At 45.8% G+C, this 22907-nt stretch overlaps 1 non-coding gene across 1 annotated transcript; it reads right to left on the bottom strand.

Annotated features, from left to right (window-relative positions):
- Positions 1-22071: 22071 nt before the first annotated feature.
- Positions 22072-22145, bottom strand: Trnat-ugu (transfer RNA threonine (anticodon UGU)). The gene has a single exon. It is a non-coding gene; the product is annotated as a tRNA-Thr (tRNA).
- Positions 22146-22907: the final 762 nt, after the last annotated feature.

The raw sequence follows: 22907 nt of genomic DNA, 5'->3' as shown, positions 1-22907 counted from the left end.
CATGGCAATTCCAGTTTTTATCAATGCGACGTGTCGAGTTTGCTCCAAAATAGCGGTCAAGGCTCTGTCTTTAGCTCACCATCTCATATTCTAGAAGTTCTGTAGTCGTCTCAATTTGTCTTGACCAGCTGTTATATCGCAAATTTTGTCCACCATAAAGACGTGCGCTTAATGATTCGTGATTAAATGCACTGGCTGATTTCAAGAGTCCAAACAAATTCTCTGCTTCAGTAGAGCTTGACTTCGCGTCTCAGAACACTAGATTTAAAGAATGCGCGTAACGGGGTACTAATTAATTTTGGCACTTCTCCCTTCAGTGTCGCTTGAAGACAAATATACCCGCCTGCCATATTTCCTTCGGCATCAAAAGATACGTTAGTAAGATCTGGGCTAATTCATGATTTACAAGAGCTCGGTAAGTTTCTCTTTTTGATTTCCGAACAGGAACCATGTTGATCGCCCATTCTTGTAGATTTCCATTCTTAACATAGCGGAAGCAAATTACAGTCTGATCAACGATGCCGACATCAAAAATGATTCAAATGGCTCTGAGCACTATGGGACATAACATATTAGTTCATCAGTCTCCTAGAGCTTAGAACTACTTAAACCTAACTAACCTAAGGACATCACACATATGCATGGCCGAGGCAGGGTTCGAACCTGCGACCGTAGCAGTCTCGGGGTTCCAGACTGAAGCGCCTAGAACCGCTCGGCCACAGCAGCCGGCGATGCCAACATCCTGGCAAGAATCCATATTCAGGGAAAACATCTAGCCACCTAGGTTTCTTTGACGATCTCTTGTTAAAGATGACGTGCACGTATACTTCTTAATTTATTTATAATTGTTTTTGACAAAGAGGTAATAAGGCTACCTCTATCCTTACCTTTTTGTCACTGTTTACTTTTTTACTTTCAGTAACTGCCTCGGATATGTGGGTTTTAACTGGGTCATACTTGGATAATAGGAGAACCAAATTCTGGTTTTGGCCGTCAGTGATATCCGTCAATGAGTACAAGGTCTCACTTTTTCCACGATCTTTTCAGAACCAGATGCCTCTTGGAAATTCCTGGCACGTTTTCTCGCCTTAGATGTTGTTCAATATTTCCTTTTTTTTTCTATTAGCAAGGCGACCATGGCTAATTGACAAGTGTGTCTTTCTTCGTGTTTTATGTAACACTGTCAATAAATGGACATTTTCTATCTTCTTGTTTCTTCGTACCGTCAGACACAAAATACGTGTAGGCAGTACAATATATCTCATTTAATTATAGAGAATAAGAGACAGATTTTCGTCGAATTAAAGCTCCGGTTGGTAACTTTTGGTAGTAAACTCGATTTCCATCAAGAGGCATGCTGTTTTTATCACCCGAGTGCTGGAAAGAGGAGACAGACAAGAAATTCAATTTCTCTGCCAGTGGTAGCATTTTTTCTTGGTTGAGTAAAATAGGGAAGTTTTTGCATTTCATTGTAACCTTCGTCTGTCAATATGAGAGGCGCTGGCGCGACGCTGTCAATATTTGCACTAGCTCCGGTATCGCTAAACACTGGGAGAATTGTATCTTTGGGCCTAGAAATGCAGGCATTTGTTTCTTATGCTGTGTCACGACTGACCTGTACAACAGCCGCCGCTGCCATGCTCTGCTCTTAACTACTTCTATGCGGAACAGTACACAACTGTTTTGTTTGACTGCGGTCTTGATGATGATGGTGAACTTATTATATATCTTAGTTATATCACATAGCATTTTTCAATATGATAACGTGAAAAAAGATTGGGGTGCACCTCAGGGTTTACGGAGTCAAAAAATAGTCCTACTGTTAGACCATTGATGTTCAGGAATTGGAATTTATGTTATATTATGTCGCATAAACTGTATATAAACTTCAAACACTGAAAATTCCGATTTGTATTGTTTTTTGTAAGCTGGTAGAATTAATATGAAACAAATTATTTTCATATTAATTCCACCAGCTTACAAAAAACAATACAAACCGGAATTTTCAGTCTTTGTTGTTTATATAGTACTTACGAGACGTAGAGAGACATAAATTCCAATTCCTGAATATTACTTTTAGATAGACATACTTTCGTCTACAACAGATAATTTTAACAGTTTCCAAACGTTTTAATTTTGAAGATAAAAGGGAAACAAAAAGCAAAACCAGGGTGAAACTTTTTGCTAGCAAAGTATAAATTGCACTTGTAAAATCAGAAAAAAAGCAACTGTATTAAAAATCTAATTTATTAATCTGGTTCCGTTTTGTTCCGAATTTGAGGATCTTCAAGCTCTTGAGATGCAGACTTGAAATAAAGCTTGCATTGGTTTGGATTCGAAGCCGCTGTTTGTAATTCTATCTTTTTTATTTTTCCTTTTTCCGAATGTAATTAAAAGCAAATTAATTTAAGTAATTATTACATATAACAGTTTCAAATTAATAACTTGTTCTTCGCAAGTCAATTAAAATAAAATGTAGCTTTTCGTATACATTTTAATGGACGATTTAGGTTTTCTATGTGCTTAACATACGTAACGTGGATTAAAACCAGCCGCGGGGGCTAGCCGTGCGGTTAGCGTGGATCCCCACGTCGGAAGTTCGAGTCCTCCCTCGGGCATGGGTGGGTGTATGTTGTCCTTAGCGTAAGTTAGTTTAAGTTACATTAAGTAGTGCGTAACCCTACGGACCTATGACCCCGGCAGTTTGGTCCCACAGTCCTTACTACAGATTAAAAAAAAAAAAAAAAAAAAAAATTCAACCAGCTGCACGACACGACAACTCTGAACAACAACCCAATAAGAGTTTAATTATAATTAATGTATAATTTTCAACTTACTGCTATGAAAATTGAAAATTTTCAAAAAAATGGGGAAGTTATTGATTTCAGTCCGATTTTCTAAAATCGAGTTTTCATCAGATCTCGACGTTTTAAGGACCTAGGAAACTATTATGGTCATTTTTACGATAATGTATGTGTCTGTCCTCGTGTACGTGTGCGTGTGTGTGTGCGAGTGTGTAACCCTTAATCAGCTTTTGAAAGGATTGCCTGATCAAAATGACACTCGCAGCGTTTGAACGGTATTCACTAAATTTGGATTTCTTGAAAATTGGAAACAAATGGACCGAGTAAATTTTATAGAAATGAAAAATGAAATTTAAAAAAATATATTTTTTTAAATGTCTTTTAAACAGCTTAAAAAATTAACTCCGAAATCTAATCAGCACTTTTTCTAAACAAACAGCGTCAGATGCCGCGTATCACATCTACATCTAAATCCACATACTTACTCTGCTACGCACAATAAAGTGCCTGGCAGAGACTTAAATGAACCACCTTGAAGCTGTCTCTCTACCTTTCCACTCGGGAAAAAACGAGCACTTTAATTTTTCTGTGCGAGCCCTGATTTCTCTTATTTTATCGTGATTATCATTTCCCCCTGTGTAGGTGGGTGCCAACAGAATGTTTTCGCAATAGGAGGAGAAAACTGATGGCTGAAATTTCATGAGAAGATACTGTCGCAGCGAAAAACGCCTTTGTTTTAATGATTGCCACTCCAAAATTCACGTATCATGTCTGTGGCACTGTCTCCCCTAATTCGTGATAATACAAAACGACGCGCCCTTCTTTGAACTTTTTCTATGTCATCCGTCAGTCCCACCTGATGCGGATCCCACACCGCACAGCAATACTCCAGAATAGGGCGGACAATCGTGGTGTAAGCAGTCTCTTTAGTAGACCTGTTGCACCTTCTAAGTGTTCTGCCAGTTAGTCGTATTCTTTGGTTTGCTCTACCCACAACATTATCTATGTGATCGTTCCATTTTAGGTTATTTGTAATTGTAATCCCTAGGTATTTATTTGAATTTACAGCCTTAAGATTTGTGTGACTTATCGCGTAATCGAAATTTAGCGGATTTCTTTTAGTACTGATCTGATTAACTTCACACTTTTCCTTGGTCAGCGTCAATTGCCACTTTTCGCACCATACAGATATCTTATCTAAATCATTTTGCAATTCGTTTTGTTCATCTGATGACTTTACAAGAAGGTAAATGACAGCATCATCTGCAAACAATCTAATATGGCTACTCAGATTGTCTCCTACGTCGTTAATTTAGATCAGTAACATTAGAGGGCCTATAACATTTCCTTTGGGGTATGGCGGCTATTAATTCTGTTTTATTCGACGCCTTTCAGTCTATTACTACGAACTGTGACCTTTCAGACAGGAAATCATGAATCCAGTCGCACAACTGAGGCGATATTCCATAGGCCCGCAGCTTGGTTAGAAGACGCTTGTGAGGAACGGTGTCAAAAGCCTTCTGGAAATCTAAAAGTATGGAATCAATTTGACATCCCCTGTCGATATCACTCATTACTTCATGAGTATAAAGAGCTAGTTGTGTTTTACAAGAACAATATTTCCTGAATCCGTGCTGACTATGTGTCTATAAATCATTTCCTTCGAGGTACTTCACAATGTTCGAACACAGAATATCTTCCCAAACCCTACTGCAAATCGACGTTAGTGATATGGGCCTGTAATTCAGCGGATTACTCCTATTTCCGGTTTTGGGTATTGGTGTGACTTGAGCAGTTTTCCAGTCTTCAGGTACGGATGTTTCTGTGAGCGAGCGGTTGCATATAATTGCTAACTATGGAGCTATTCTATCGGCATACCCTGAAAAGAACCTGACTGGTATACAATCTGAATCGGAGGCCTTGCCTTCATTAAGTGATTTAAGCTGCTTTGCTGCACCGGGGCCGGCCCTGTGGTCGAGCGGTTCTAAGCGCTTCAGTTCGGAACCGCGCTGCTGCTACGGTCGCAGGTTCGAATCCTGCCTCGGGCGTGGACGTGCTTGATGTCGGTAGGTTAATTAGGTTTAAGTAGTTCTAAGTCTAGGGGGCTGATGACCTCAGAAGTTAAGTCCCATAGTGCCCAGAGCCATTCGAATCATTTGAACCAATGCCGCTTAGTGTAACAGACCAGTAGTGTGTGCCTTCTGGATTCTGGACGAACCGATATCTGTGCGCCAGATCGCCAAATCGTAGTATGCAGACTTTTTTAGTTAGTATTATTATTTGTTGTTTTAGTACAACTATTTTATATAGATTCCCCCCTCCCCACCTTTAAATAGCGGAATGCTAGTTGTCACTAAAACATTTGAAATTATGTTAATTATGTGATTTATTCATGCCAGTCCATGTGCATCATTGTGTTTGTTTCTTTTTAAACATACATCCTCTCGTAGTCCTATTACACGACCTCTTTCAAACTCAGTGAGGTCTTGATATGGCTTTCTTGGCTAACATCAGCTCACCACATCCAATCTCAAAGGTAACTAACGTTCATGACCCTTACAGCGTGTATTTAAAGCAAACCTGATATGCATCCTCATAATGGCGCTACTAACGCTACTCTCATGCTACAGGTGAGAAATAAGAATAGACACCACCTTTCGTTTATGTCACACAACTACACTGCTGACCACCGTAAATGCAACACCTAGAAAGACAAGAGGTAGCACAACAAAATTTATTTTGTAGATGACATGTTGACCAAGTATCAAATGATTACGTTTACAGACGTTTGTGACATGTGGTTCCTGCCAGAATCAGTAGCCAGAGTAGCCGCCATTGTTGGAGATCACCGCTGCCACACGTCTCGGCATTGAGTCAAAGAGACGTTGGATGTGTTCCTGGGGTACAGCAGCCCAAGCAGCTTCCACACGTTGCCAAAGATCATCTGGTGTGGCAGCTGGGTATGTAATCTGGGTCACTCGTTGAGCAACCATGGACCACATGTTTTCTATCGGCGAAAGATCCGGAGAGCGAGCCGGCCAGGGAAGCAATTCAATCTGGTTATTGACGAAGAAAAGAAAATGGTTCAAATGGCTCTGAGCACTATGGGACTCAACTGCTGAGGTCATTAGTCCCCTAGAACTTAGAACTAGTTAAACCTAACTAACCTAAGGACATCACAAACATCCATGCCCGAGGCAGGATTCGAACCTGCGACCGTAGCGGTCTTGCGGTTCCAGACTGCAGCGCCTTTAACCGCACGGCCACTTCGGCCGGCTATTGACGAAGAACCTTGGGACAATGCGTGCCACGTGTGGTCGCGCATTATCCTGTTGAAATATGGCTGTGGCCGAGCCCTGAAGGTAACGAAGGAAAACTGGCTCCAGCACCTCGGATATGTAGCGCCGGCTATTTAAAGTACCGGCAATGCGTACTAGAGGCGTGCGAGAGTAATATCCAATACCGCCCCATACCATAATACCCGGTGCAAGACCAGTGTGGCGGTGCATAATGCAGCTGTCCAGCATCCTCTCTCCACGGTGTCTCCACACTCGAATCCGACCATCGTGGTGCTGCAGACAGAAGCGTGCCTCGTCAGTAAAGACAACGTCATTCCATTTTGCCGTCCACATCCGTCTGTCATCACACCATTGGCGACGGAGACGTCTGTGGTTCTGCGTCAATGGTAGACGAAGCAATGGACGTCTTGCGGACAGACCACTCTGCTGTAAACGGCGTCGAATCGTACGCGCAAACACTGGATGATGCGTTACAGACGCAATGTGCTGTGCTATGGTTCGGGATGTCACTGAGCGATCCGTCACTGCCATGCGCACAATTTGCCTATCAGCACGTGCAGTGGTGCACCGAGGTGAATGCGATCGACCACGTCGGTCCGTCGTACCCTCCTGCATCCAACGGTCACATATCCGCATTACAGTTGTTTGGTTTCGTTCAACACGACTAGCGATTTCTCTGTATGATAATCCACAATCTCGGTAAGCCACTATCCTTCCTCTGTCGAACCCGGATACTTGATCAAACGATGTTCGCTGTCGTCTACGAGGCATAACTGATCGTCTTGTGAAACAACCACAAGGTAAACACACGTGCCGAACGTACACTCGTCTAAATCGCCAAGCCTTAAATGGCGCTATGAGGTGGCGCCACAGGCGCGCGTGATGTGCGTCTGCGCTGAAATTCTAATCAGTTGCATATCTCATCGCTGCAAACCCATGGTGTAAATTTCACTTGATTCGGATGCTTCCTTCAGGGTGTTGCATTTACGGTGCCCAGCAGTGTAGTTTTTCGTGTTGCGATTTTTTTCCGTAAGTGTATTTTTGTAAAATATGTGATTCTTTTAATTGAGAATGAGCTATGATTTAATTTCAAACTGCAAGTAGGTATTCATTCTACATGGAAGTCAGTAATTTGAAAACATGTGAGAAATAATTGTCCTGCAACTTCTTGAGAAGTACACGAAAAGACTAAAAATACATACTGAAAAGGAGTCTATATTCTTTGGGTTATGTCCTTTGCAATACCCAACGTTCGATGTAATTGCTGCAATAAAACGCATGTTCTCACTGGGTACAAAAGGCGGCGATAATTAATCGCCATTTGGATAGCTCTTGCAGCAGTATTTTCCGCGATATAAAAGCCGCTAAAAATGCGAAATGGGGTAAAGCGGTTCGCGCCAATCTTTATCGTTAATTCACTATTTGTCTTTTTTAATTCCCGCCCTTCGCGTCATTAAAGTTCCCTCTGACGTGCGCGACTGAGTCAGGTTTTTAACGGACGCTGTAAGTGGGTCTCCCAATCACGCCGCGCCCTGCTGCGTAAAGTCAGCTCAGCCATCGGTACCTGCCAGGGTAGGGTGCGGGCCAAACAGGGCGTACCTCTGGGGTTGGTGGGTCGCTACGGGCGGGGTCGTGTGGCCGTGCGTGAAGGCAGGTCAGCCGACGTTAACCTGCTCTGTACCACTCTGCACCGTGAGGCTGCATTGGCTTTATACTTAGGCTCCATTTTCATATTTTCATCCCCCTAATTGCCTTACTGGAACTTTACGAAAAGGCAGCTTTGAATGTTCAACGTGTCGGATACGACTACGACAATAATGAAACATTCTTCAGTTTCTCCCGGCGTATTTGTTGCTCGAACAGTCCACGGGTATACTGCCGGTTCATAGTTTCCAACGGGCACAATATTTCAGCGATCAGACATGTTGCCATTGTCGCGCACCTGACGATGGCGACATGTCTGATCGCCGAAATATTGTGCCCGTTGGAAACTATGAACCGGCAGTATACCCGTGGACTGTTCGAGCAATAATGAAACAGACTGCACTGCGTCTTGGGAAGGTGTGAAATTACTCACTTTCAAATGACAGAAACCACATTTTACCGTAATTTGTCGGTGACAATCCCCACCGATATCACAAACGGAATCTGATATCGACAAATTGGTGCATGCGATCTATTTTGAAAGAGATGCCTTTTTTAATCACAGTTATGTTGATCGGATTTGATGGCTTTTTGACAGTTACCAGTCATGACCAGTGCCATGTTATTTATGTCAGACCAATATCATGCTACGTCACACAGCCATCTATTGCCGATTCTGGGAAGTCAACTACCTATGAGTATTGGACGTATTACTTGCGTAAGAAGTTACTGGTTCTGATGATGACTCAGAAGAGCCGAAACCTACAGCTGTCATAAGTCCACGAAATCAGATCGAGACAACTGTGAATAAAGTTGTCAGAGATATTTCGAACTACATCTGCGGTATTTGCTCATATCTAATGCAGAAAGAAGAATACACCACAACAAAATTTTTCCCTCCACGCTCCTTAATTTGATTGAAAAACAGCATAAACAAACTGTCTTCAGATCTGCAAAATTAAAAGCTTCAGATACCGAACAAAGACGACAAGTGATAAACTGCGGCCTAAGTGGCCGAGCAGTTCTAGGCGCTACAGTCTGGAGCCGCGCGACCGCTGCGGTCGCAGGTTCGAATCCTGCCTCGGGCATGGATGTGTGTGATGTCCCTAGGTTAGTTAGGTTTAAGTAATTCTTGAGTTTCTCCCGGCGTATTTGATAGTCAAAATATCCACGGGTGTGCTGCCGGTCTATAGTGTCCAGCGGGCACAATATTTCGGCGATCATACATGTCGCCATCATCAGGTGAACTGACGGACTGAGCTCCTGTGAACGTGCCAGCACGGAGATCCGTACGCTTTGGCTGCTCAGAGGGAACTGGGTTCGGTCGCGGCGGCGGCCGATTTAAATACCCTCCGCCCGCGGCGCGCTCCCTCCGCCGTCCGCGCCCCGAGCCACGGTCGCGCGGTGGAACAAATTGCGACGGCGTCTGAGATGACGTCGGAGTGATGGCTCTGTCCGCCGTGGTCGTCACAACTATACGTTTGCTCGATTTACTCTTGACTAACCCGATCGCTGGTTCCCAAGCCTTGCTAAGATTATAGCCACAGTCACGGTTTATGAGGTCGTCATTGGTGCGAATTTCGATGGCCTCTCTAACAACGCTGTCCCAGTATCTCGACGTCTGTACCAGAATCCTCGTGCGGTCATATTCCATGGCGTGATTTTCCGACAACCAATGTTCAGCGACCGCCGACTTGCTCGGATACATCAGACGAGTGTGCCTCTGGTGTTCACGGCATCGATTCTCGACGGTACGCATCGTCTGACCAATATACGACTTGCCACATTGACACGGAATCTGGTACACGCCGGCCTTCCTCAAACCGAGGTCATCTTTGGCGCTCCCCACCAGTGCACGAGTTTTATTTGGAGGACAAAACACAGTTCCGACCCGGTGTTTCTTCAGAATGCGGGCGATTTTCCCCGAGAGTGCGCCTGTGTATGGAATAAATGCAGTGCCTACCTCCTCCCTCGTGATTTCATCCATCTCAACAGGTTGTGCTGCAGTGGTTGGGCGGAGAGCACGTTGAATCTGCCACTCTGAGTACCCATTTTTTCGAAATACAGTTCTCAGATGTTCCAATTCCTAGGGTAGACTCTCTGCGTCAGAGATAGTGCGCGCCCTATGTACTTGAGTTTTAAGTACCCCATTCCTCTGTGAAGGGTGGTGGCAGCTGTCTGCATGCAAATACAGATCAGTGTGCGTAGTCTTCCGATACACCCCATGACCTAGGGTGCCGTCAGCCCTTCTCTTGACCAAGACGTCAAGGAAAGGTAATTTACCCTCCGTTTCAGTCTCCATAGTGAATTTGATGTTGGGGTGTATGGAGTTTAGATGTGTAAAGAAGTCAAGGAGTCTATCCATACCATGTGGCCAGATGACGAACGTGTCGTCCATGTAAAGGAAAATGCAAGTAGGTTTCCTTACGGATGACGACAGGGCTTCCTCCTCGATGTTCTCCATGTACAAATTCGCTACCACCGGTGAGAGTGGGCTACCCATGGCGACTCCCTCCGTTTGTTCGTAGTATTCTCCATTAAAAAGAAAATACGTGGAAGTCAAGACATGCCTAAAAAGTTCAGTGGTCTTCTCGTCAAACTTCTGACTAATCAATTCTAGTGACTCTCGCAGGGGTACCCTCGTAAACAAGGAAACGACGTCAAAACTCACCATGATATCTGACTCATCCAACCTGAAGCTGTCAAGGCGTTTAACAAAATCCACGGAATTACGGATGTGATGAGGGCATTTACCCACATAAGGACTTAATATTCCCGTCAGGTATTTGGCCAACAAATATGTAGGTGCCCTGATGTTACTGACAATGGGGCGTAGTGGTATCCCCTCTTTGTGAACCTTCGGGAGTCCATATAGTCTAGGCGGTACCGGACCTTGGGGTAACAATTTCTTAGCGTCACCATCCGGTAAATCTGCGTCCTTGAGAAGCGCCCTCGTCTTGTTCTCCACCTTCTTTGTGGGGTCAACGCTGATCTTCCGGTAGGAATCGTCATTTAGCAGGCTCTGCATCTTATCAGTGTAGTCCTTATGGGATACAACAACTGTAGCATTGCCTTTGTCAGCCGGTAAGACAACAATTTCAGAGCGCTCCCTCAGATCACGAATGGCCGCCCTCTCTTTACTACTGATATTTGACTTAATCGGCTTGGATTTCGTGGATATGTCGTGGATATTTTGACTAGGTTTAAGTAGTTCTAAGTTCTAGGGGACTGATGACCTCAGACGTTAAGTCCCATAGTGCTCAGAGCCATTTGAACCATTTGATAAACTGTGTTGCGCTGTCATGTACACTCATGTTCATAAATTAAGGATAATTGCAGAATGTGGTGCCACACAACGTGGCACTACACAAAACTGGCGCTAATAGCATAGGCGCATAGGAAACACACACGACACAGATCTGTAAGTCCACGGTATTGGTGAGAAGTTGAGAAAACCGTCACGAAACACATGTGCTACAAAACGCCACTGTTTCCTGCGCATGTACCCCGACATCAGTATGGGATATGATCAGCATGCACACGTACACAGGCCGCACAACGGTTTGGCATACTCTGGATGAGTTGGTCGAGCAGCTGCTGGGGTATAGCCTCCCATTCTTGCACCAGTGCCTGTCGGAGCTCCTGAAGTGTCCTAGGAGTTTGAAGACGTGCAGCGATACGTCGACCGAGAGCATCCCAGACGTGCTCGATGGGGTTTAGGTCTGGAGAAGAGGCGGACCACTCCATTCCTCCGATACCTTCTGTTTCAGGGTACTCTTCCACGATGGCAGCTCGGTGGGGCCGTGCGTTATCATCCATCAGGAGGAAGGTGGGACCCACTGCACCCCTGAAAAGGCGGACATATTGGTGCAAAATGACGTCCCGATACACCTGACCTGTTACAGTTCCTCTGTCAAAGATATGCAGAGGTGTACGTGCACCAATCATAATTCCACCCCACACCATCAAACCACGACCTCCATACAGGTCCCTTTCAAGGACATTAAGTGGTTGGTATGTGGTTCTTGGTTCACGCCAGATGAAAACCGGCGGGAATCACTGTTCAGACTATATCTGGACTCGTCTGTGCACATAACCTGGGACCACTCTTCCAATGACCATGTGCTGTGTTCTTGACACCAGGCTTTACGGGACCTTCTGTCCCCAGGGGTCAATGGCATGCACCTTGCAGGTCTCCCGGCGAATAAACCATGTCTGTTCAGTCGTCTGTAGACTGTGTGTCTGGAGACAACTGTTTCAGTGGCTGCGGTGAAGTCCCGAGCAAGCTACCTGCAGTACTCCGTGGTCATCTGCGGGCACTGATGTGAAATATCAGTCTTCTTGTGGTGTTGTACACTGTGGGCGTCCCGTACTGTAGTGCCTGGACACGTTTCCTGTCTGCTGGAATTGTTGCCATAATCTTGAGCTTACACTTTGTGACATACGGAGCGCCCCTGCTATGACCTGCTGTGTTTGATCAGCCTCCATTCGCCCTAGTATTCTACCCCTCATAACATCAGCAATATGTGTTCTTTGAGCGATTTTCAACACACAGTCACCATTAGCACACTTACTCTGCACACTTACTCGCTGCACCGTACTCTGACAAGCACCAACACACCTCTGTGTATGTGGACTGCTGCCAGCGGCACCGTGCGACGACCGCAGGTCAAATGCACCGCATAGTCATACCCCGAGGTGATTTAAACCCGCAAACCGCCCACCAGAGCGTTTTTTCACCAAGGATCAGCATTATCCTTAATTTATGAGCATGAGTGTATTATAGGGGCCGGCCGCGGTGGTCTAGCGGTTCTGGCACTGCAGTCCGGAACCGCGCGACCGCTACGGTCGCAGGTTCGAATCCTGCCTCGGGCATGGATGTGTGTGATGTCCTTAGGTTAGTTAGGTTTAAGTAGTTCTAAGTTCTTGGGGACTTATGACCTAAGATGTTAAGTCCCATAGTGCTCAGAGCCATTTTGTATTACAGGGAACAAAACCGTCAAAAATTATATAAAAGTAGTGATAAAAACACTACATGAACTAAAATCATGTAAAATTGTGTGATCCTGACCACTTTAATTTGTTTTGTGATACCAACTTGTATGGGAACTGATGTCTAAAGTTTTTAGGAATCAATATGGGCGTCCAGTGGAACACAGCTTGCACCCTTTGGTCTACGAGATTTCGACAATCCACTAACACTCTGCTTGTTTTATGAAGTCGTCCTTGAAGAGAGGGGAGTAGGTGGATGTGAATCATGTCTGGATAACTCATCCGGTGAAAGCACTGCCCGCGAGAGGCAAGGTTCGGGGTTCGAATCATAATCCTGCACACAATTTCTGTCTATCTACAAAACAGCAGACTCCACGACCGAGTGAAATATTCACTCTGGAAACAAGCCCTAAGGTGAGGCTAAGCAATTTTTTCCCGATAGCCTTTCTTCCAAGAATGCTAGTGCTGCAAACAGTTTAGGAAAGCTTCTGTGAAGTTTGGAAAGTAGGAGACGATACTGGCAGAACTGAAGTCGTGACCGCGTGCCGTGAATCGTGACTGGATAGCTCAGTCGGTAAGAGCATTGGTTTCAAAAGGTACGGTTCTGTGTTCTACTCCCGGTTCGGTATAAATTCTACTCTTCATCTTCTGGGAAGTGTCAAAACCTTGACATTACTTGAAAAGTGAAAGAAAGCATTCCGAGAGGACGAAGGTTGTTCAACACTCCAACAAATTAGTAGCAAAGTCACACAGTTGAATTACAAAAAGTTTACTTATCTTTGTGAACTGTTGAATAATGAACTCTGCTACACTGCATGTAATATAACACAAGAAAGGCCCTCAATGGCTAAGTGCAAATAACCGCAGGTAAACATTACAGTACATGGAAATGGATATGAAGTACCATGCTTCTTGACAGAGCGTAGGGGAACGATGCGGGAGACCCTCACCGTCGTACTAGGCAAGGTCCTAATGGAGGTGTTTTGCCGTAGCCTTCCTGCGGCCGTAATGGGGGTGAATGATGATGATGAAGACGACACAACAACACTCAGTCATCTCGAGGTAGGTTTTAAATCCCTAACCCCGCCGGGAATCGAACCCGGAACCCCGTGCTCGGGAAGCGAGAACGCTACCGCGAGACTGCGAGCGGCCGACTCATAGTACACAGAAAATGCAATTTACAACTATACTCGGTCGGTAACTGGTCGAGGCGAAGTCGATATCTTCATCCTCAGCGCCGCCCGTGGCAAAAGTAGCCAGTCTCTATGGTACTGGAACAGCTCCCATCTTTGCGCCTGTGGTGTTTTTGCCCTGCCTGTGTCTTGTTTAGACGACAGAGCACTGAAGGTATCTGATTTTCTTGTTACTGATTTTAAACAATTCAGTAATTAATTTATGTGTGTTTAATCTAATAATCAAGTATGCTCAGCTTATCAATATGTGCTTTATGTAAAATTGCTGTTATGAAATAAATTGTGAAATTTAATTTTGCTGTATGTGGGCTTGGCAGTTTACCACTTCTGGATCCCTGCATCCTTACTATTTCGGTGGTAGCAGAATGTGGTTATTTGGCGGTTGGACATTTCCATACACTGTTAGTGAGCAAGCAGTGTTTTCCGGTAACTGTTGTTCTGCTTGTTTTTTTCAGAGTACATGAGCATGGGAACAAGAGGCGTGATGACGCTGCCTACAGTGTGAGTTGACAGATTCATAACAAATCAGAGAAAGGCAACATCACTGATTTAAGTCACTGATCGCGGGCTGCATTAAGTCGTCTGGTGGTCATCGCCGTGGAGACGATCGCAAAACATTGCTTTCTGATACGCAGGAAAATGTTATGCTGTTAGTTGTCACTTCTCAATCTCACAAGCGAAGTTTTCATTTAGAAACAATCGTAGATCATCGCGTCAGTAGGGTCCCATATGTGTATCTGTCCCAGGTTTTTGTCGGACATTCAGGAATTGCAAGAAGAAGTTCTGTTGTTGTAACAACGAATTTCGTTTCTCAGTTGGCGTGTAGAGACCTGGACGACGCTACCATGATCTTTTGAATTTCGCACCCATGCCAAAGGTCTTGTCAGTGCCTGAATTCCTCACAGCTCCTGAAGAAGCTGTCTGACCACTCTCCTAGGATTCAGCAGATGAAACAAGATCTGAACCTTGTCAGGCTGTTATGAAGGCTGTATATCTGTGGCAGAAAAAAAATGGTCCAAATGGCTCTGAGCACTATGGGATTTCATTTCTGAGTTCATTAGTCCCCTAGAACTTAGAACTACTTAAACCGACCTAACCTAAGGACATCACACGCATCCATGTCCGAGGCAGGATTCGAACCCACGACCCTAGCGGTCGCGCGATTCCAGACTGTAGCGCCTAGAACCGCATGCCCACTCCGGGCGGCATCTGTGGCAGAGAGGGCGGTAATATGTAAGCTTTACCACAATACCCAGACAGTGGTTCTTCCAGCTGATACAGGTAATGCCACTGTTTTAATGTCTTGTGACGACTATCATGACAAAATGTGCAGTTTACTGGCTGATAGCACATATCAGAATATCAGTGGTAACACCACTAACCAGATGGTAAAGAATACTGCTGCTGTTTTGAACGCCTCCCTTTCTCCTCCAGAAGTTATACGAAGATCGAAATCAAAGGGTGCGGTTCCTCTGAGGTTTTATGAACTTCCAAAGAACCACAAGAAAGATTTTTTTATGCAGCCAATAGTGAGCAACACTGACTTTCTAAACTATGACTCTGCCAAATAATTAGTGTCGTTATTAAGGTCTCTTATTACCCGCCAGGTTAGCCGAGCGCGCTAACGCGCTGCTACCTGGACTCGGGTAGGCGCGCCGGCCCCGAATCGAATCCGCCCAGCGGATTAACGACGAGGGCCGGTGTGCCGGCCAGCCTGGATGTGGTTTTTAGGCGGTTTTCCGTATCCCCCTAGGTGAATACCGGGCTGGTCCCCACGTCCCGCCACAGTTACACGGCTCGCAGACATCTGAACACTTTAGCACTACTCCATGGATTACACTAGTCGCAGACAGTTGGGGTACACTAATTTCTTCCCGGGGAGTACGGGGTGGCGGCGGGAAGGTCATCCGGCCACCCATTCAGCTAACATTGCCACCCGGGAACAACGGCGCAAGCAAAAGAAAAAAGAATTAGGGTGTCTTATTGGAAAATGTGTGCAGTACATATGCAACTCTGTGGAATTCGTGGGAAAATTGAAATCACTGTAACTGAACACTTCTGATCTATTAGTCTGCTTTTCTGTGGTATCCTTATTCACAGAGATTCCCCTTTCAGATCCTTATGTTTTGACAAAGAGATTTGTTCAAACTTGTTACGACCTTGGTGTACTGTTTATTAACGAATTTTTTGAAGAGACTTGCGGTGTCGTCATGGATAGTCCCTTGTCGCTCTTGGTGGCCATTTTATGTGCCGAGGACTTCGAGGAAAAGACGCCTGGAATCTGATAGCTTTAAACCCACGGCATTTTGGAGGTATGTTGGCGACAATGAGCCGTGGCGCCATTAAGTTAGCAGACTGTTCTGTCTGGCGCCACTAGCTCAAGGGTAGTCTCGACTATCCCTCTTGCGGCCCTGTTGCCAGTATCTATGAGGAAGAGTTAGTATCTGTGGGTTGTGTCCTCAGAAGCTCTTTGCTTGCCGATATACATACGGGTTCGCTGGCCCGAGTGAGGAGGCGCCAAGTTTGGGGATTGGCGGTAGCGTCGCGAACAAGAGGCGGCCACGAGGTCCGAGCGGCCGAAGCCACGAGCTGCGCCAGGAGGGACTGCACAGAGGAAAGAAAGGTACCGGAATACTTCACCGGGTCAGCGTTGACTACAAGACGCGGGCCGACATCCCGTCGATTGGTTGGCAACATTTGTGTCGGACGACCGCTCGTGGGGGCTGCCCCCTTCTATCTGGCTGTCATCGGCACCACTCAGTAACCGCCGCGACGCACCGTGGGTCCATGGCACTGCTTACTGATAAAGGGGAGTAACATTCTGTAATCCTTGTGGTGGTTGGTGTCACTGTCGTTTAAAAATTTGCTCCGTTACTGTATTACCTTTCTTTATTATTTTCTGGTTTGTACCCGACCCTCAGAGTTTTACTCGGTCGGCTCGTTGGTCGTAAATATAGACCGTAGTATTGTACTAGACACTAGTTGTCTGAAAATTTGTTCTGATATTATATTGACCTTCCTTTCTAGTTCATACCCGATCATTAATGTTTTAATGAATAAGCTCCTGGTCGGAATACAGTCGGAACAATTGTACCAAGGTACAGGTTGCCATTAAACAAAGAAGGCTCTTGTAATTAGATTTAGATGTTAACCGGTTCAATTCCTTGACTGTAATGGTATTTGAGATAATCTGAACTACCTGTTGTACTAAGAAGTGTGTGCCTGTCTTTAAAAGACCGGGGAATTGTTGGTATATTTTTAACTGTATCTTGTTCTCTTGTAACAAGTACTCATACGTAATGCTTAAAAACGTTCCTGCAGAGCGGCCTACATAACTGAGAAGCAATTGAATTTTTGACATATTAACAGCCAACTGTCACCAGGGCTTTAGTCAGAATAAGATTGTCAGAAGGGACGGGTTGGGATCCAATCGCACCTTGTTGCTGGTTGAAATGAAAGCAAGCGCTATTATTGTCATAATATTTTCCTAATTTATTTAATCTTTAAGCATAGGTGAGCATCTTAACCCCGAACCTTTCGACATACAGTTTCCAAATTAAGAAAAAAAGAAAAAAATTTACGTCATCTATTTGAGTACTTGAAATATTCTTGTCATCAATATTACTTATATGTTTTCATGTGTTGCAGAAGGGCATTTTATAAGAGAAACTGTGTCCAGCGTGGTAGTAAACACCGCTGTTTCCCCCAATAACGTGAGGGCTGCAAGTCTGGGCTCTTGTAATTATTGTCATGTTGTTCTTGTTTCGATTTCTCCTGTAAAAGTTAATTCATTTCACAAATTTGTTAATTTGTGAAGAAAACACATTTATGATTATTCAATATTAAATAAACAGGTTGTGTGAAAAGAAAGTTACATTGATGGGTCCTCCCTTCCAAGTTTTCCCTAAATACCACGTTTCATTTGTAGTGTGGTCCCATGATGAGGATAAATTACAGAGTTATTAATCCATCTGTATTCCATTCATGATCAAATCCACTTTCAAATGGAAATAGAGAAGGAGGGATGTCTTCCGTTTCTGGATGTTTTTATTCGGGGAAAAAATGATAGCTCTTTGGGACATGCATATATGGGAGACAGACGCATTTATATTTATATTTACTTGCAGATAGCTCTCATCTTCTCAGAACTTTGTTTCGCAGAGAACAGATCGTGGTGACAAGAGCAGTCTACAGGACAAGCTTCTACACTTTACCTGAGGTTTTGAAGCCAACGGGCATTCCCACAGCAAAAGAGTGAGGCTCGAGGTTGACGCAAGGAATATGGAAGAAGACAAAGAAATACACTCCTGGAAATGGAAAAAAGAACACATTGAAACCGGTGTGTCAGACCCACCATACTTGCTCCGGACACTGCGAGAGGGCTGTACAAGCAATAATCAAACGCACGGCACAGCGGACACACCAGGAACCGTGGTGTTGGCCGTCGAATGGCGCTAGCTGCGCAGCATTTGTGCACCGCCGCCGTCAGTGTCAGCCAGTTTGCCGTGGCATACGGAGCTCCATCGCAGTCTTTAACACTGGTAGCATGCCGCGACAGCGTGGACGTGAACCGTATGTGCAGTTGACGGACTTTGAGCGAGGGCGTATAGTGGGCATGCGGGAGGCCGGGTGGACGTACCGCCGAATTGCTCAACACGTGGGGCGTGAGGTCTCCACAGTACATCGATGTTGTCGCCAGTGGTCGGCGGAAGGTGCACGTGCCCGTCGACCTGGGACCGGACCGCAGCGACGCACGGATGCACGCCAAGACCGTAGGATCCTACGCAGTGCCGTAGGGGACCGCACCGCCACTTCCCAGCAAATTAGGGACACTGTTGCTCCTGGGGTATCGGCGGGGACCATTCGCAACCGTCTCCATGAAGCTGGGCTACGGTCCCGCACACCGTTGGGCCGTCTTCCGCTCACGCCCCAACATCGTGCAGCCCGCCTCCAGTGGTGTCGCAACAGGCGTGAATGGAGGGACGAATGGAGACGTGTCGTCTTCAGCGATGAGAGTCGCTTCTGCCTTGGTGCCAATGATGGTCGTATGCGTGTTTGGCGCCGTGCAGGTGAGCGCCACAATCAGGACTGCATACGACCGAGGCACACAGGGCCAACACCCGGCATCATGGTGTGGGGAGCGATCTCCTACACTGGCCGTACACCACTGGTGATCGTCGAGGGGACACTGAATAGTGCATGGTACATCCAAACCGTCATCGAACCCATCGTTCTACCATTCCTAGATCGGCAAGGGAACTTGCTGTTCCTACAGGACAATGCACGTCCGCATGTATCCCGTGCCACCCAACGTGCTCTAGAAGGTGTAAGTCAACTACCCTGGCCAGCAAGATCTCCGGATCTGTCCCCCATTGAGCATGTTTGGGACTGGATGAAGCGTCGTCTCACGCGGTCTGCACATCCAGCACGAACGCTGGTCCAACTGAGGCGCCAGGTGGAAATGGCATGGCAAGCCGTTCCACAGGACTACATCCAGTATCTCTACGATCGTCTCCATGGGAGAATAGCAGCCTGCATTGCTGCGAAAGGTGGATATACACTGTACTAGTGCCGACATTGTGCATGCTCTGTTGCCTGTGTCCACGTGCCTGTGGTTCTGTCAGTGTGATCATGTGATGTATCTGACCCCAGGAATGTGTCAATAAAGTTTCCCCTTCGTGGGACAATGAATTCATGGTGTTCTTATTTCAATTTCCAGGAGTGTATTTAAAACCATGGCTTTCTTGCCATATGAGGAAAGTCTATCGTCAAAAATAGAACTGATCCTCAGCAAGCTCAAAGTAATAGTCATTTTTCGCTCTCCGCCGAAGACAGCAGCACTCTTGTGTTCTGTTAAAGGCGATCTGATTCTACGGAATCCTAGGGTTTACAGGTTACCCTGCGAATGTGGCCTTTCATAGGTCGGACAGACGACACATACAGTCCATGAAAGACGCACATCACACTATGGATACACCCGGCTCTTACAGCTCAATAAATCGGCAGTGTCAGAGCACTGTTTTGATACTGGTCGTTCCATATTGTGCAACTTGTCATTGTGTATTGTACGAAAACGTCGAAATTTTTGCGTCGACTACACATTTTTGGGACTATTTGTTGATAGAAGTTGTTGAAATTCGTTTGATGACAAATTTAATTAATGTAGATAAGTCATGTGGATAAGTAATGTGGGTAATTCGTGGAATCCTGCGCTTTGTTTCATAAATTTGCAAAGGCGTCATCCCAATGCAGGTCACAGTGATACATCGACTTCCCAGCGTGGATCAGCCGCGTAGCCACAGACCTAATTCATACACATGTGTACCTCTTTGCCGCCGATAAACCTCTCTGTCTGCCGGCCGGAGTGGCCGTGCGGTTGTGGGCGCTACAGTCTGGAGCTGAACGACCGCAACGGTCGAAGGTTCGAATCCTGCCTCGGGCATGGATGTGTGTGATGTCCTTAGGTTAGTTAGGTTTAATTAGTTCTAAGTTCGAGGCGACTGATGACCTTAGAAGTTAAATCGCATAGTGCTCAGAGCCATTTGAACCAACCTGTCTGTCGCCTGTGTATCTGCGGCCCCATGCGCAGTGGCGCAGTTCTCGAGTCTAAAAGGCCGCAACATCAGTCGTTTGGCTGACTCTGAAGCTGGTTGAACGGTATAAGGCTGAAATATTCGAAGCAGAAGCAGAATTTATGGGGCTGCAAGCCCGAAATTTAACTACATTGGTAGTACCATGTTCTTCATCCAAGGAAGGTTTCCTGTGCTTCCTTAGGAATTTTTCCAGTAATCCTCTTGGTGTCGTGCTATTATTCCAGTGTTATAGAAATGATAGTTTCCGTTTCTCCTCGGCAATATATCTGCCAGGGATGAAATTGGAGAATATAACCCTTAGACAGCTGCTAAATGCACCATACAATTTACTTCTTTAACATATACTGAGGTGACAAAAGTTACGGGATAGCTATATGCTCATATTCAGATGGCAGCAGTATCGCGTACACAAGACATAAAAGGCCAGTGCATTGAGGGAGCTTTCATTTGTACTCAGACGATTCGTGTTAAAATGTTTCCGAAGTTATTGTGCCCACACGTCGGGAATTAACAGACTTTGAACGTGGAATGGTAGCTAGAGTACACGCCTGAGACGTTTCATTTTAGAAATCGTTAGGGAATTCAGTATTACGAAATCGACAATGTCAAGTGTGTGCCGAGAATACAAAATTTCGACATTACCTTTTAATATGGACAACGCTGTGGCCGACGGCCTTCACTTAACGAACGAAAGCAGCGACGTTCGCATAGAGTTGTCAGTGTTAAGAGACAAGAAATCTGCGTGCAATAACCGCGGAAATCAATGTGGCACGTACGACCAACGTGTACATTAAGAGAGTGCAGCGAAATTGGCATTAATGGGCTATGGCAGCAGACGACTGACACGAGTGCCTTTGCTAAGGGCACGACATCGTCTGTAGCGCCTCTCCTAGGCTATTCACGATACCGGTTGGACCCTAGACGACTGGGAAACCGTGGCCTGGTCAGATGAGTCCCAGTTTCAGTTGGTATCAGCTAATTGTAGGGGTTCGAATGTGGCCGTAGACCCCACGAAACCATGGACTCAAGTTGTCAACATGGGAATATTCAACCTGGTGGTGGCTCCATGATGGTGTGGGCTGTGTTCACATGGAATGCAATGGGTCGTCTGATCCAACTGAATCGATCATTGTCTGCAAATAGGTATGGTCGGCTACTTGGATACCATTTTCAACCATTCATGGAGTTCATTTTCCCGATAACAATGGGATTTTCATGGATGACAGCCGGCCGGTGTGGCCTTGCTGTTCTAGACGCTTCAGTCTGGAACCGCGTGACCGCTACGGTCGCAGGTTCGAATCCTGCCTTGGGCATGGATGTGTGTGATGTCCTTAGGTTAGTTAGGTTTAAGTAGTTCTAAGTTCTAGGGGACTGATGACCACAGATGTTAAGTCCCTTAGTGCTCAGAGCCATTTGAACCATTTCATTGATGACAATGCGCCATATCAGTCGGCCACAACTGTTCACCACTGCAATTACAATGAAATGAACACCCTTAGCTGCTTACGGGCGTTGACATACGTCAACGGGGACAGATGAAAATGTGTGCCCCGACCGGGACTCGAACCCGGGATCTCCTGCTTACATGGCAGACGCTCTGTCCATCTGAGCCACCGAGGACACAGAGGATAGCGCGACTGCAGGGATTTATCTCTGGCACGCCTCCCGCGAAACCTAAATTCTCAACGTATTGTCCCGCACTACATTCGTAGTGCCCCCGCCCATTACACTCATTACTCGCGGGGCGTTGCCGATTCCCGTAAGAGTTCGGGCACTGTTTGTGCATTCGCACAGAAGAAGAGGATGGTCAAGTGGCCGGTGAGCCTTAACTATATATATGCTAAGATGGTATCTGTTCTTTCGGACATGTCCGACAATACGTTGAGAATGTGGACATGTCCGAAAGAACAGATACCATCTTAGTATATGTTCGCCACTGGTTTGAAGAACATTCTGGGCAATTCGAACGAATAATTTGGCCACCCAGATCGTCTGACATGAATCCTACCGTACATTTATGGGACATAATGGAGAGGTCAGTTCGCATACAAAATCCTGTTCCGACAGACTTTCGCAATAGAGGACTGCTGTAGAAGCAGCATGGCCTAGTATTTCTGCAGGGGACTGCCAACGACTCGTTCAGTCCAGGCTACGTCGAGTTGCTACACTACACTGGGTAAAAGGACGTCTGACAAGAGATTGGGAGGTATCGCATGACTTTTGTCATCTCAGTATATATGTGTTGTTGCGTTCTCAGTCCGGAGACTGGTTTGATACAGCTCTCCATGCTACTCCATCCTGTATAAGCGTCTTCATCTCTGAATAACTACTGCAACCTACATGCTCTGCGATTTTTACCCCCCCCCCCCTCCCCATGTTTCC

The sequence above is a fragment of the Schistocerca serialis genome, chromosome 2 (genome assembly GCF_023864345.2).
Source record: "Schistocerca serialis cubense isolate TAMUIC-IGC-003099 chromosome 2, iqSchSeri2.2, whole genome shotgun sequence".
In the NCBI taxonomy this organism is placed as follows: Eukaryota; Metazoa; Arthropoda; class Insecta; order Orthoptera; family Acrididae; genus Schistocerca; species Schistocerca serialis.
Note: the sequence above shows the minus strand (reverse complement) of the source record. Positions and strands in the feature narration are given on the sequence as shown.